The sequence below is a fragment of the Schistocerca cancellata genome, chromosome 9, assembly GCF_023864275.1.
Source record: "Schistocerca cancellata isolate TAMUIC-IGC-003103 chromosome 9, iqSchCanc2.1, whole genome shotgun sequence".
NCBI lineage: Eukaryota > Metazoa > Arthropoda > Insecta > Orthoptera > Acrididae > Schistocerca > Schistocerca cancellata.
In genome coordinates this window covers 143,710,206-143,726,867 of record NC_064634.1, presented here as the reverse complement: position 1 = coordinate 143,726,867, position 16,662 = coordinate 143,710,206, and positions in this window count along the sequence as shown.

Sequence of the window (16,662 nt, the reverse complement as noted above, 5' to 3'; positions counted from 1 at the left end):
TCTGAGCTACCGAAGCACGACTCACGCCCGGTACTCACAGCTTTACTTCTGCCAGTATCTCGTCTCCTACCTTCCAAACTTTACAGAAGCTCTCCTGCGAACCTTGCAGAACTAGCACTCCTGAAAGAAAGGATACTGCGGAGACATGGCTTAGCCACAGCCTGGGGGATGTTTCCAGAATGTGATGTTTCCGCTGCAGAGTGAAAATCTCATTCTGGAAACATACCTAGCGTAGATTTGGATGTCTATTGACTCATTGTGGGCGGGGAAGGGGGGCAGGTGGGGGAGGGGGGGATTGTGTAGACAGACAGTCACGTGAAATACTTTTGAACGTGTTGTCTGAAAACTGGCTTGAGCAGCTAGCTCGGCAGCCCGCACATAATGGATATATCGTAGAACTTGTAGCTACAAATGAGTTGGACCTTCTCGACGGCGTCAGTATAGAAACGGCGATTAACAATCATGATGTTATTATAGCAACTATGATTACGAAAGTTAATAAATCAGTCAAGAAAGCTAGGAGAGTGTTTCTGCTAGATAGAAAAGGTAATCAGTTATTAGTAACTCACTTAGACAGTGAATTGGCATCACTTAGTTCCAGTAAGATGGATGTAGAAGAATTATGGGCAAAGTTTAAGCAGATTGTAAATCGAGGGCTGGATAAAGGATGTAAAAAACCAACCATCGCTCAATAACGAAATTCTGCGGATTGTGAGGAAGCAGAGGCTGCTGCACTCTCGGTTCAAAAGGGAACGCACAAATGATGACAGGCGAACGTAAGTAGAGATCCGGGCGTCTGTGAAAAGACCTGTGCGCGAAGCAGACAACAAGTACCACTGTCACACCTAAGCAAAAGATCTGCCACTGAACCCGAGGAAATTCTGGTGGTACGTAAAATGGCTAGGCGAGTCTAAGACTTCCATTCAGTCCCTTCTTGACCAGTCTGGTGTGGCAGTTGAAGATAGCAAAACAGAAAATGAAGTTTTAAATTTCACGTCCCCAAATCTTTCACACAGGAAAATCGTACAAACGTACCATCATTTTACCATCGGACAGAATCCCTTATGGAGCACATAGTAATAAGCATCCCTGGCGTTGAGAAACAACTCAAAGATTTGAAAGTAAATCAACCACTGAGTCCGGATGGAATCCCATCTCGATTTTACAAGAAATATTCTACGGCATTGGCCCCTTACCTACCTTGCATTTATCGTGAGTCTCTCGAGCATCGCAAAACGCCAAACGACTGGAAGAAAGCACAGGTGACTCCAGTATATAAGAAAGGTAAGGGGACGGATCCGCCAAGTTACAAACCAATATCCCTAACTTCTGTTTGCTGCAGAATCATTGAACATATTCTTAGTTCGACTAAAATAAATTTTCTTGAGACTGAGAAGCTTATGTCCTCGCATCATTATGGTATTAAAAGCATCGCTCGTGCGAAACTCAGCTCTCCCTTTTTCTCATATGATATACTACGAACTATGGATGAAGGGCAATAGACAGATTCCATATTTCTAGCTTTATTTGTTCATGAGACCCAGAAAATATTAGATACAGGCTCCCAGGTAGATGCTATTTTTCTTGACTTCCGGGAGGCGTTCGATACAGTTCCGCACTGTCGCCTGATAAACAAAGTAAGAGCCTACGGAATATCAGACCAGCTGTGTGGCTGGATTGAAGAGTTTTTAGCAAACAGAACACAGCATGTTGTTATCAACGGAGAGACCTCTACAGACGTTAAAGTAACCTCTGGCGTGCCACAGGGGATGTGTTATGGGACCATTGCTTTTCACAATATATATAAATGACCTAGTAGATAGTGTCGGAAGTTCCATGCGGCTTTTCGCGGATGATGCTGTAGTATACAGAGAAGTTGCAGCATTAGAAAATTGTAGCGAAATGCAGGAAGATCTGCAGCGGATAGGCACTTGGTGCAGGGAGTGGCAACTGACCCTTAACATAGACAAATGTAATGTATTGCGAATACATAGAAAGAAGGATCCTTTATTGTATGATTATATGATAGCGGAACAAACACTGGTAGCAGTTACTTCTGTAAAATATCGGAGAGTATGCGTGCGGAATGATTTGAAGTGGAATGATCATATAAAATTAATTGTTGGTAAGGCGGGTACCAGGTTGAGATTCATTGGGAGATTCCTTAGAAAATGTAGTCCATCAACAAAGGAGGTGGCTTACAAAACACTCGTTCGACCTATACTTGAGTATTGCTCATCAGTGTGGGATCCGCACCAGATCGGGTTGACGGAGGAGATAGAGAAGATCCAAAGAAGAGCGGCGCGTTTCGTCACAGGGTTATTTGGTAACCGTGATAGCGTTACGGAGATGTTTAACAAACTCAAGTGGCAGACTCTGCAAGAGAGGCGCTCTGCATCGCGGTGTAGCTTGCTCGCCAGGTTTCGAGAGGGTGCGTTTCTGGATGAGGTATCGAATATATTGCTTCCCCCTACTTATACCTCCCGAGGAGATCACGAATGTAAAATTAGAGAGATTAGAGCGCGCGCAGAGGCTTTCCGGCAGTCGTTCTTCCCGCGAACGATACGCGACTGTAACAGGAAAGGGAGGTAATGACAGTGGCACGTAAAGTGCCCTCCGCCACACACCGTTGGGTGGCTTGCGGAGTATAAATGTAGATGTAGATGTAGATTTGACACGGTGTCCCATTGCAGGCTGTTGACGAAGGTACGGGCATATGGAATAAGTTCACAGATATGTTAGTGGCTTGAAGACTTCTTAAGCAATATAACCCAATATGTGCAGCACTATGTTTTCTTTCGTTTGTGGCTCCTTTACCGATTTGTTTTATGGGTGTTTAATATTACCCAGTACACTATTAACGGTGTTTAATATTTATGTAATTACCTAGAATATTGGCTCTAGAGTTTCTTAACTCTTCCTCTTTTTAACAATATTACTTTTGTCGTGTTCTTCTTTTTATTGTTTTTTATTACTGTAATGCCTTTTATAAGTTATACCTTATTACAGACTTCAACTATTGTATCCCCCTTTATTTTCGCTGTTTCAATTAACTATTGAAAACTACTGTATGCCGACATTAGCCACATCTGGTGACCTTACAACACAAACTTCTTGTGGCTACTGTACGGCAGCTTGTTTTAAACAGTAGTACTACTGACAACATGACTCGTGCATGTGATGTTATTTATATGTATTTGACGACGCTGGTGCTGATTCCGCATTTAACATTTGACGATGACACTATGGCTGCAGTACTTAGGACTTTGTTTTTATGAAACAGGTATGCCTCTTCATATTTAAAGCGCACAAATGTAAATGTTGTCAGTACTACTTTACATTATGGTCTATGTATTGTTCTTAAGCTGTATACAGTTTGAGAGGGTATTTATGTTGTGTGATGTCCTTAGGTTAGTTAGGTTTAAGTAGTTCTAAGTTCTAATGGACTGATGACCATAGATGTTAAGTCCCATAGTGCTCAGAGCCATTTGAACCATTTGTATTTATGTTTTTCCCATTTTTGCTGCAGATCTGATGATGGCCATAAAAGACCGAAACCGGTAATCTGTTAACAAAAAGTTTGTGACCATAGACGTAAATTAAAGGAAACTTATTACGTATACGGCTCACTGTTTTTTCGCGACCATGTCGCAGCTTGTGATAACCCAGTAACTTGTCCTCGACGGCGAGTGTTCATCAGAAACAACGATATCGTCAGGAGTGCTCCAGGGAACTGTGATAGGACCGCTGGGCAGCAATCTGCTGTTGTTTGCTGATGATGCCATCTTGTACGGTAACCTGCCGAACGTGTAGGAACATGCAAGACGACTTAGACAAAATTTTCAGTTGGTGTGATGAATGGCAGCTAGCCCTAAATGTGGAACAATATAAGTTAATGCGGATGAGTAGGAAAATCAAACGTGTAATGTTCGGATTCAGTATTACCAGCGTCCTGGTTGATTCAGTCAACTCGTTTAAATATCTGGACGTCACGTTGCAAAGCGACATGAGATGGAACGAGCATTTGAGAGTCGTGGTTGGAAAGATGAATAGTCGGCTTCGGTTTCTTGGGAGAATTTTAGGAAACAGTGGTTCCCCTTTAAAGGAAATCGCATTTAGGTCGCTGGTGAAAACCTATTCTTGAGTACCTCTCGCGTGTTTGGGATCATACGAAATCGGGTTGAAGGACGACATCTAAGCAATTCACAGGCGGACTAATACACTACTGGCCATTAAAATTGCTACACCAAGGAGAAATGCAGATGATAAACGGGTATTCATTGGACAAATATATTATACAAGAACTGACATGTGATTACATTTTCACGCAGTTTGGGTGCATAGATCCTGAGAAATAAGTACCCAGAGCGACCACCTCTGGCCGTAATAACAGCCTTGATACGCCTGGGCATTGAATCAAACAGAGCTTGGATGGGGTCTACAGGTACAGCTGCCCATGCAGCTTCAACGCGATACCGCAGTTCACCAAGAGTAGTGACTAGCATATTGTAAGGAGCCAGTTGCTTGGCCACCATTGACCAGACGTTTTCAGTTGGTGATAGATCTGGAGAATGTGCTGACCAGGGCAGCAGTCGAACATTTTCTGTATCCAGAAAGGCCCATACAGGACCTACAACATCCGGTCGTGCGTTATCCTGCTGAAATGTAGGGTTTCATACGGCTCGAATGAAGGGTAGAGCCACTGGTCGTAACACATCTGAAATGTAACGTCCGCTGTTCAAAGTGCTGTCAATGAGAACAAGAGGTGACCGAGATGTGTAACCAACCGCACCCCACACCATCACGCCGGGCGATGATGAACACACACTTCCAATTTCCGTTCACCGCGATGTCACCAAACATAGATGCGACCATCATGATGCTGTAAACAAAACCTGGATTCATCCGAAAAAATGACGTTTTGCCATTCGTGCACCCAGGTTCGTTGTTGAGTACACCATCGCAGGCGCTCCTGTCTGTGCTGCAGCGTCAAGGGTAACCGCAGCCACGGTCTCCGAGCTGATAGTCCATGCCGCTGCGAACGTCGTCGAACTGTTCGTGCAGATGGTTGTTGTCTTGCAAACGTCCCCATCTGTTGACTCAGGGACCGAGACGTGACTGCACGATCCGTTACAGCCGTGCGGATAAGATGCTTGTCGTCTTGACTGCTAGTGATACGAGGCCGTTGGGATCCAGCACGGCGTTCGGTATTACCCTCCTGAACCCACCGATTCCATATTCTGCTAACAGTCATTGGATCTCGACCAACGCGAGCAGCAATGTCGCGATACGATAAACCGCAATCGTGATAGGATACAATCCGACCTGATGGTACGCATATCTCCTCCTTACACGAGGCATCACAACGACGTTTCACCAGGCAACGCCGGTCAACTGCTGTTTGTGTATGAGAAATCGATTGGAAACCTTCCGCATGTCAGCACGTTGTAGGTTTCACCACCGGCGCCAACCTTGTGAGAATGCTCTGAAAAGCTAATCATTTGCATATCACAGCATCTTCTTCCTGTCGGTTAAATTTCGCGTCTGTAGTACGTCATCTTCGTGGGGTAGCAATTTTTATGGCCAGTAGTGTATACTTAAAATTTCAAGCCGCTACTTCCTCGAGAAGTTAATTTAAAATCAGTTGCGAGATTTGTACCGAACAGAAAGACACGAAAGCACCAAGTAAAGTCATGGTATAAAAAGCTAACAGTACTACACGGCTTTATTATCAGAGAAATCGCATCGTACAGCTTGCACAATGGACAAGTTGAGTTGAAATATACCAACTGGAAGCAACGCGAGAAGTAATGTAGAATGTAGCAGAATTACATCAGCGTGCCAGATCACGACTCAGTCTTTTATGCCCGCTCAAAGCAGGGTGTACTGTATAAAGAGTAAAATAATTTCATCACCAGTATTCCCTGTTGGTGAGTCTTGTCAAATTTCACTTTTCTGAAGCAATTCCACTTTATTTTAAGCGTTATTATGTATAGTGCTAAGCTCTTAGTGCGCTATTAATAAAGGCGAGAGAGATCGGAGCGGATGAAAACTAGCGATCTCCAGGTAACGGGCTTGTTTTGTGTGTTGGGCTCGACTTCAGCTTTGGGTATGGTTGCGGGTCTTAAGGAGCTGTTATTGTGTTACACATTTGGATTCACGTACAAAGACCTTAGATTTTGAGTTAATGAACTGTTTAACGGCTCAGCAGACTACAAGGTACCAATAGATGAGTGATACCTTCAAAAACCAATAATGAGCAAATTTTATGTGATAGTGGCGACTTGTGAGCTAAACAAAAAAAAAACAGAGAGACAAAAAAGATAACCTGTTCCATTTCACTGTCGGTTAACCTTGCACTGCATCACAGAACGGGCTGGCACTGAGTTTAAGATATGACACTCGTATTACGACAGATTTTTTTGTTTTGGAATGATTAAGTGTTACCTGCTCAGCTAATTTTAGTTAATTTTTGCACCATGGTACTGTTTCGACCTTAGGCTGTATGCAAGCTTTTGTTATCCGTTTGATCAAGAAAATATGCAATTCAGCTATGCAAATATTTTTAGACATAATTTAAAAAATTGTTTGCTGTTCTTGTACATACGATCAGTGTCGTAAATGATATATGACAGCTGCGGCTTCTGACCTGGGCACCGCTCCGGCGACTCGGTTTTGCAACATGTGAGCAAAATGAGGAAGAGAGAAAGAAAAGGGGAAACGGGAGGACGAAATAACAAGCGGAAGAAGAAGAAGAAGCACGCGTTAGAGGCCGCAAAATGGGAAAGGGGGCGAAACGTGTAAAAGGAAATCTTGAAAGGATATTACAATTTGACTGTTCTAAGCAAACGTTCCATAAGTCCTATTTTTCCTTAGTAGAGACACACTGTTCTCATCTGCTAAATGGAGCAGCTTTCATTATACTAAATGAGCCAACGTAATGAAAGTGTAAAGAGTGTATTTTACGTTTGTCTTTTTGTTACTGTTGCAAGCAGTGCAGTTTTGTAGTGCGTATTGTTACGCGCTGTATTGTATCATGTAAAAGAAAAATTATTGAAATGTGTATCTTTTACGTTATTGCAAAGTCATGTCGATCTCAATAAACGTACAAACAGAGAAAACAGCGATGAAAATTGAACAAAAAGTAGCTAGCACTTAATAACGTAATCAGTACATTTATTTCTTCTTAAAAATGTGTAAATATACCACAAAGCATAATGGAAACTAGCAACAAACACGATTTTTTCAGATCATTGAAGAGAAAATACTAAAGCACCGAACAAGCACATTATTTTTCTGAAGCAATAATGCTGCATAATCTTCTAGTTACACTGTGGTTTCCATAAGGCAGAGATTAAGGTAATATCATCTCCCAGTACATGGGACATTAAGAACATCTCTCCATGTGTAGTCACCTAATTATGATATGATTAGGTTGAAAACTCTTATAAAAATCATGATGATAGTGTAAGCTGTTGCACCGGCCGGGGTGGTCGAGCGGTTCTAGGCGCTATAGTCTGGAACCGTGCGACCGCGCGACCTCAAGTTCGAATCCTGCCTCGGGCATGGGTGTGTGTGATGTCCTTAGGTTAGTTAGGTTTAAGTAGTTCTAAGTTCTAGGGGACTGATGACCTCAGAGGTTAAGTCCCATAGTGCTTAGAGCCATTTGAACTGTAAGCTGTAGCATATTCTGGTTTTCGGATATGATCCTAATGGGGGATTAATGTTTCATTTTACTCCATCTCATACACTAAGTAATCCACTAACAGCGAAAAGATCAGATGACTTAAAACACTTTCTGATGTTGAATCGCATGAAGAACCTAATAATCTACACGGTTCTAAATTCCTCTACGAAATATAACAAATTAACATGAAAGAACTTCAGTTTGCTCTCCGATTTACTTCTTACTTTGGGCAAGTAATCAAAGGTATCGCTGCCAGAGCTATTTCTTCCTTTCTGAGATAAATCCAGTTTTAATCAAGAGTAATGAGGATAATTCCTTCGTCCTGTATTGTAAATATGGACGTAGTTATTCTTTCAGAGCTGTAATAGTTTATTTACATCAGATTTGAAGAGACTAATATACATTAATGAGCCAAAACGTTACTACCACGAGACTGAACTCCGCTTGGTGACAGCGTGGTTATGCGACGTTGTAAGGACGTTATACAGAGTGATACAAGTGCAGATACTTTTATTGTAGTCGAATTAAGTTGGGTGATGTTGAGGGTATTAGATTAGGAAATGAGACACTTAAAGTAGTAAAGGAGGTTTGCGATTTGGGGAGCAAAATAACTGATGATGGTCAAAGTAGAGAGGATATAAAATGTAGACTGGCAATGGCAAGGAAAGCGTTTCTGAAGAAGAGAAATTTGTTAACATCGAGTATAGATTTAAGTGTCAGGAAGTCGTTTCTGAAAGTATTTGTATGGAGTGTAGCCATGTATGGAAGTGAAACATGGACGGTAAATAGTTTGGACAAGAAGAGAATAGAAGCTTTCGAAATGTGGTGCTACAGAAGAATGCTGAAGATTAGATGGGTAGACCACATAACTAATGAGGAAGTATTGAATAGGATTGGGGAGAAGAGAAGTTTGTGGCACAACTTGACCAGAAGAAGGGATCGGTTGGTAGGACATGTTCTGAGGCATCAAGGGATCACCAATTTAGTATTGGAGGGCAGCGTGGAGGGTAAAAATCGTAGGGGGAGACCAAGAGATGAAAACACTAAGCAGATTCAGAAGGATGTAGGTTGCAGTAGGTACTGGGAGATGAAGAAGCTTGCACAGGATAGAGTAGCATGGAGAGCTGCATCAAACCAGTCTCAGGACTGAAGACCACAACAACAAGGATGGTGTACTGAACAACATTATATCAATATTGATTCATGTGGAGACCAGTAATTATACCTATTAGGAGCAGTGTGTATTTAGGTTGGTTCGTACCTCCAAGTACATGTGGCAAGAGCAAGCCATTAATGTTTATTTTCCCCTGGGCGACAAGCAAAGCGTTGAAGCGTGGACACAGGGGCGCATAACTGTAAGTCTATGCTGACAGGCGTTACGACCTTGCAGGAAACCATCAGATAGTAAACTATGTGGCGTGTCTGCAGGAAGACCATTACATGCAGAGAAAAAACAACTAATAAACTAAAGTGGGTACGTGTAAAGATACCAGTGACCTCAATATCTGCACTTATACACCTAACATCAACAAAAGGAAAACGAGGATAATGGAATGTAGTCGAATTAAGTCGGGTGATGTTGAGGGTATTAGATTAGGAAATGAGACACTTAAAGTAGTAAAGGAGTTTTGCTATTTGGGGAGCAAAATAACTGATGATGGTCGAAGTAGAGAGGATATCAAATGTAGACTGGCAATGGCAAGGAAAGCGTTTCTGAAGAAGAGAAATTTGTTAACATCGAGTATAGATTTAAGTGTCAGGAAGTCGTTTCTGAAAGTATTTGTATGGAGTGTAGCCATGTATGGAAGTGAAACATGGACGGTAAATAGTTTGGACAAGAAGAGAATAGAAGCTTTCGAAATGTGGTGCTACAGAAGAATGCTGAAGATTAGATGGGTAGACCACATAACTAATGAGGAAGTATTGAATAGGATTGGGGAGAAGAGAAGTTTGTGGCACAACTTGACCAGAAGAAGGGATCGGTTGGTAGGACATGTTCTGAGGCATCAAGGGATCACCAATTTAGTATTGGAGGGCAGCGTGGAGGGTAAAAATCGTAGGGGGAGACCAAGAGATGAATACACTAAGCAGATTCAGAAGGATGTAGGTTGCAGTAGGTACTGGGAGATGAAGAAGCTTGCACAGGATAGAATAGCATGGAGAGCTGCATCAAACTAGTCTCAGGACTGAAGACCACAACAACAACAACAACACCTAACAGCCTTTGCAATCGGAGCAGAAACGAATGGAGAAATATTCAAGTGACAAGACAGGCTAAAAATGGGTAATCTACTGATGTGAGTGACTTTGAGAAAGGACAGATTGTTCTGGTGTGGCTTCTGGGAAACGACAAGACTGGTCAGCTGTTCACGTGCCACTGTAGTCGGCATCTATGGAAGTTCCTGAAAGGACGGTGAGACCACGAGTAGGTGGCAAGCTGTTTGATGTCCACGTCTTATCACACAACACGCAGGCAGTAGGATTCCCCCTCTGTAAATCGGGGCAGGCGGCAATCACCACAGAATACACTGGGAATGTTTCCGAGCACAGCTTTTACTGCACCTTGCTGAAAGTGGGCCCCGCAGCAAAGGACTGCTATAGGTTTCCATGTTGAGCCAAAGAAGGTGTCAGTTAGGATGGCAATGGGCACGGGGTCATCAAGATTGGACCGTGGGTCAAAGCAAAGGCGTCGCCTGGGCGGGTGAATCATATTACTTGATACACCATGTCGATCGTCGTGCCCGGATATGACGTCATATAGGCGAACTGCTATTCGAAATATGCACTACGTCAAGAACTCAGGCCCGTGGGGCAGTATTATGTTACGAGGGACATTCACTTGAGCTATCGTGGGACCTGTGGTAGTAATCTAAGTCGAAATGACAACTGTGGATCACATGAGCATTGCTCCTGACAGCCTGCATCTCTTCATGCCTGATGCCTACATCCACATCTCAGTAGATACTCCGGAAGCCACTGTATGGTGCTTGACACAGGGGTACTCTGTACCACTACCAGTCATTTCCGTTCCTGTTACACTCGCAAACAGAACGTATCTCTTGTGATGTGACTTGCGCTTGTGTTAAATTCAGCAATTATACTAATGCATTTACTGCATAATCCTTCCGTTAAGATACTTGGAAACGTTCTAAAGTACAAATTTTACAATCGGACAGCAAATAAAGAAAATTTCAGCTAAAGACATCACAAAGTCATTTAAAAAACTTCAACAGAGTCTACACGGACGTGTTACCGTACTCTCAGTGCATCTCTGAAATCTTTAGATGTCCACTGTCACGCCTCCTTGATAATTACTTCTAACACTGCGAAAAAAAATTTGTTAACATCTAATACAAATTTTAGTTTTAGAAAGTTTTTTTAAAATTATTTGTCGGGAGTGTAGTCCTGTATGGAAGTGAAACGTGGACGAGATAAGTCCAGAGGAGAAGGAAAAGCTGTGGCCGAGCCGTTCTAGGCGCTTCAGTCCGGAACCGCGCGACCGCTACGGTCGCAGGTTCGAATCCTGCCTCGGGCATGGATGTGTGTGATGTCCTTAGGTTACTTAGGTTTTAGTAGTTCTAAGTCTAGGGGACTGATGACCTCAGATGTTTAGTCCCATAGTGCTTAGAGCCATTTGAACCATTTGAGAAGAAAAAACTTATGGGACTACATAAGAACATTGAAGATTGCGTAGATGTGGTGGACATTGCGGGATAATGAAATTTATGGAACAATTGTTCGCCCCGTTAGCTGAGTGGTCAGCGTGTCTGACTGCCAACAGCAGGTCCTGGATCGATTCCCGGCCAGGTAAGAGATTTCCTCCTCTCAGGGGGACTGGGTGTTCTGCTGTCATCATCATCGGCACGCGAGTCACCAATGTGGCTTCAACTGAAAAGACTTGCGGTTCGGCAGCCGAACGTTCACAGGTTGGGACTCCCGGCCGTCAATGCCATATAGTCATTTCATTATGGGCACAACTTAACCGAGCGAGGTGGCGCAGTGGACTCGCATTCTGAAAGACGACGGTGCAAACCCGCGTCCGGCGATCCCGATTTAGGTTTTACGGCCGATATCCTTCCGTCATCCTATGGGACCGATGACCTTGCTGTTTGGTCCCTCCTACAAATCAACCAACCAACCAACACAACTTTATTGCAAGATGGGATCTACTCACTTGTCAAATCCTGAGGCACCAAGGAATCTTCAGTTTGGTAGTGGAGGGCAGTTTGTTGTAAGTAGGCTGTTTAGGTTTGTATGTTGGTAACACCACGTAGCGCTCTGTATGAAAATCACTGACTGTGCTGTGTGCAGTCTGTGGCTGGTTGGCATTGTTGAAATATTCTCTATAGTAGTGTTGGGCTGTTGGAGGTAAGCCGCCAGCAGTGGTGGATGTGGGGAGAGAGATAGCAGAATTTTGAGAGCGGACGATCTTGACGTGTGTCCATCAGAAAGAGTAAATTTGTAATACTGTATATCATGAAGTGATATATATATATATATATATATATATATATATATATATATATATATATATATATATATATATGATGACTTTTGAATATTATTAAGGTAAATACATTGTTTGTTCTCTATCAAAATCTTTCATTTGCTAACTATGCCTATCAGTAGTCAGTGCCTTCAGTAGTTTGAAACTTTTATTTAGCTGGCAGTATTGGCGCTCGCCGTATTGCAGTAGTTCGAGTAACGAAGATTTTTGTGAGGTAAGTGATTCATGAAAGGTATAGGTTATTGTTAGTCAGGGCCACTCTTTTGTAGGGATTATTGAAAGTCAGATTGCGTTGCGCTAAAAATATTGTGTATCAGTTTAGTGTTGATCAGAATAAGTAAAGAGAGAAATGTCTGAGTACGTTCAGTTCTGATCAGCTGTTTGAAAATCAAATAACGTAAGGGGTTTATCAGCACAGTACTTCATTAATTTTTGTAAGAGGACGTTTCATATGTCGACCCTTAGCCGAGGATACCTCACTGGAATCTTCTGATTTTTTCTTGTAGTTTGTGTAATTAGTGTAGCTATTGTTTATTGCTAGCGCGTAATTGTAGAGAGAATCTTCTTTGTAGTTGTAGTTTTTCATTGTTGTACAGTACAACAGATGTGCCATGCACGTAAATTTTCACCAAATATTTCGCAGCTGTGCTTGCAATAAATTTAGATATTATTTTCAATGCTATGTTAATGTATTTTCTTATTTTGCTCTTCAAATTGTGCTTTTCTGTGTTATCGTGTGCAATATTGTGACAATAATGGCGTGTGAAAAACGCAATACTAGGCTCCAAAGTAAACTGAGAAATGACAGTGAAGACGAAAGCAGTGTGTTAGCGCCACCGTCTAATGAATTAACTAACGTTCAACATAGTAATTTTGTAATTGTGCATAGGGGAATGGATCAGGCAATAAATAATCGTGTAGACAGTGAAACAGCTAGTGAAGAGGGTAGATTTGTCGATCGGTCGGTCGGCAACAGCTCGCCACAGGGATCCGAAATGACAGGACACAATTTTGCAAATACAGTAGATTAACGTTTTGCGTCATTACCCGTTTCTCAATCAAGTCAAGACACATTTTTTGCTTTTAAAAAGGCGAATATTGGCTTTTCAAATGCACTGCCGAATAGCACTGAGGAACATGTTTCAGTCACCAGTGCATTGTTATTACAATTGATACAACAAATGGGATAAAAGCTTAAAAAGTTAGACACAATGGTACAAAATCTTCAAAACAAACAGCAACAGCTTCAAAAGTTAGACTCAATGGAACAAACGCTTGAACAAACACGTGAAGGTTTAACTGCTGAGTTACTTAAAATCGAATCGAAATGTCAAAAAGTCTGTAATGACGCAAAAACACAGATTTGTGAGCATTTTCAACCTATTTTTTCGCGTCATGAAAATGCATTACAGAATCACGAAGTAGCCATAAAGGAACTGCAAACTATTGTTCATGAAAATCACGACACCTTCTTACAAGCTAAAATTGACTCAGTTGCATCTACCGATTCGGGTACGCAACTTGCAAAAACTCAGGAAAACTTAAAGGACACAGTGGATACGATTTCAACACAAATGGACACTATGAAACTTGGTTCAGAAAAACACACTGAGGAAATCAGTTCACTATCGGACAAAGTAGCCGAACTTTCATATCAATTCACTAACTTATCTACAAACTGAATGAAACACTGACACAGAAGAGTATGAAAATTCAAACAAAATCAAAATCAAATCAACACACAGCACATGTCAGTGATTTTCATACAGAGCGCTACGTGGTGTTACCAACATAAAAACCTAAACAGCCTACTTACAGTGTATGTGCGTTTGTGAGTGTGAAAGGGGGGGGGTTGAGATGTAGTGGGAGACTAAGTCTTTACTACAGTAAGTAGGTTGAAGACGAAGTGAAGAGATTCGTACAGGCCATCAAACCAGTCTTCAGACTGAAGATCACAAGAGCGCCAAGCATCGACAAACAGCAGAAGTACCTCGCTTACAGACGAAGCTGCCAAGGCGTGGCGACATCTGATGGCCACAGGAGCCTTGACACTGGGGACAGTCGACGACCCTCCGCGAGGACGCGGCGGCTGATAGCGGGGGCTCAGAATTAGCGCGCCTAACGCAACGGAGGTCCCGCCTCCCTGACCCAACTCCGCAGACATCACGCACAACTGCACACTCCTCACCTTGACTTCGTCTCTTGGTAATCGCCAGGCAAAGTCACGTAAGGTTACTCCGAAGAAAATGATCTACTGACACACAGTCGGCACGAATTAAAAAAAAATTATTATTCAGCAACACAACTACCTCTTTATTCTCACGAGTGCTACCTACAGTGTGTTTCCGTAAGCGCATGCAAAAATTTACACTAATGGCCATAAAAATTGATACACCACGAAGATAACGTGCTACAGACGCGAAATTTAACCGACAGGAGGAAGATGCTGTGATATGCAAATGATTAGCTTTTCAGAGCATGCGCACAATATTGGCGCCAGTGGCGACACCTACAACGTGCTGACATGACGAAAGTTTCCAACCGATTTCCCATACACAAACAGCAGTCGACCGGCGTTGCTTGGTGAAACGTTGTTGCGATGCCTCGTGTAAGGAGGAGAAATGCGTACCATCACGTTTCCGACTTTGATAAAGGTCGGATTGTAGCCTATCACGATTACGGTTTATCGTATCGTGACATTACTACTCGCGTTCGTCGAGATCCAATGACTGTTAGCAGAATATGGAATCGGTGTGTTCAAGAGGGCAATACGGAACGCCGTGCTGGATCCCAATGGCCTCGTATCACTAGCAGTCGAGATGACAGGCATCTTATCCGCATGGGTGTAACGGACCGTGCAGCCACGTCTCGATCCCTGAGTCAACAGATGGGGACATTTGCAAGACAACAACCATCTGCACGAACAGTTCGACGACGTTTGGAGCAGCATGGACTATCAGCTCGGAGACCGTGGCTGCGGTTACCCTTGACGCTGCATCACAGACAGGAGAGCCTGCAATGGTGTACTCAACGACGAAGCTGGGTGCACGAATGGCAAAACGTCATTTTTTCGGATGAATCCAGGTTGTGTTTACAGCATTATGATGGTCACATCCGTGTTTGGCGACATCGCGCTGAACGCACATTGGAAGTGTGTATTCGTCATCGCCATACTGGCGTATCATCCGGCGTGATGGTATGCGGTGCCATTGGTTACACGTCCCGGTCACCTCTTGTTCGCATTGACGGCACTTTGAACGGTGGGCGTTACATTTCAGATGTGTTACGACCCGTGGCTCTACCCTTCATTCGATCCCTGCGAAACCCTACATTTCAGCAGGATAATGCACTTGATCTTGTATTGGCAGCTGTACCTGTACACGCCATCCAAGCTCTGTTTGACTCAATGCCCAGACATATCAAGGCCGTTATTACGGCCAGAGGTGGTTGTTCTGGGTACTGATTTGTCAGGATGTATGCACTCAAATTGCGTGAAAATGTAATCACATGTCAGTTCTAGTATAATATATTTGTCCAATGAATACCAAATGGTTCAAATGGCTCTGAGCACTATGGGACTTAACATCTATGGTCATCAGTCCCATAGATCTTAGAACTACTTAAACCTAAGTAACCTAAGGACATCACACAACACCCAGTCATCACGAGGCAGAGAAAATCCCTGACCCCTCCGGGAATCTAACCCGGGAACCCGGGCGTGGGAAGCGAGAACGCTACAGCAATGAATACCCTTTTATCACCTGCATTTCTTCTTGGCGTAGCAATTTTAATGGTCAGTAGTGTAATAGGACGTAGAGGATGCTCCACTGAAGAATTTGAGCTAGAGTACCTGAGGACGGAGAAGCCATCTTAAGGAGATACTAGGAATAAAATCACGTTATTGTGTACTTTATTTACATTACTTATAGTTAACTGCAGATACCATAATTGACAAAATGAACTTACCATTTGTACAGCTTCTTACATGATGTGCTGAAACTGATGGCCGTCAGCCACAATGCAAGCATGACATCGGCGAACAAGATTATGATGCACCCTGGCAGCTATTACTGGTTTGTTTCGAATCACAGCACAGGCAGCTACATTCTGACATATACATTGGGGTCTCATACATAAGTGACTGTAGATACCTCCACGGGAATTAACCAAGGGGATTCAGGTCAATTGACCTTTCAGGCCATGGAATGGGACCACCCGTTCCAACCCAGGACTGTTGCGGACTTCTACACTCAAGTGAGGCGGTGCACCTTCATGTTGTATCCAATCCTGTCACGAACAGCCAAGGGTACACTCTCCAACAACTCAGGTAAACTCTATACACGAACCTCAAGTACATGTGGCTATTCAGACTGCCATGTAGAAGATACAGCCCAATTAGACTGTTGCCTACAATGCCGGCCCATTCTAGTCTTCCTTGTTCCCTTGCAAGAAATAAAGAATGTACGTG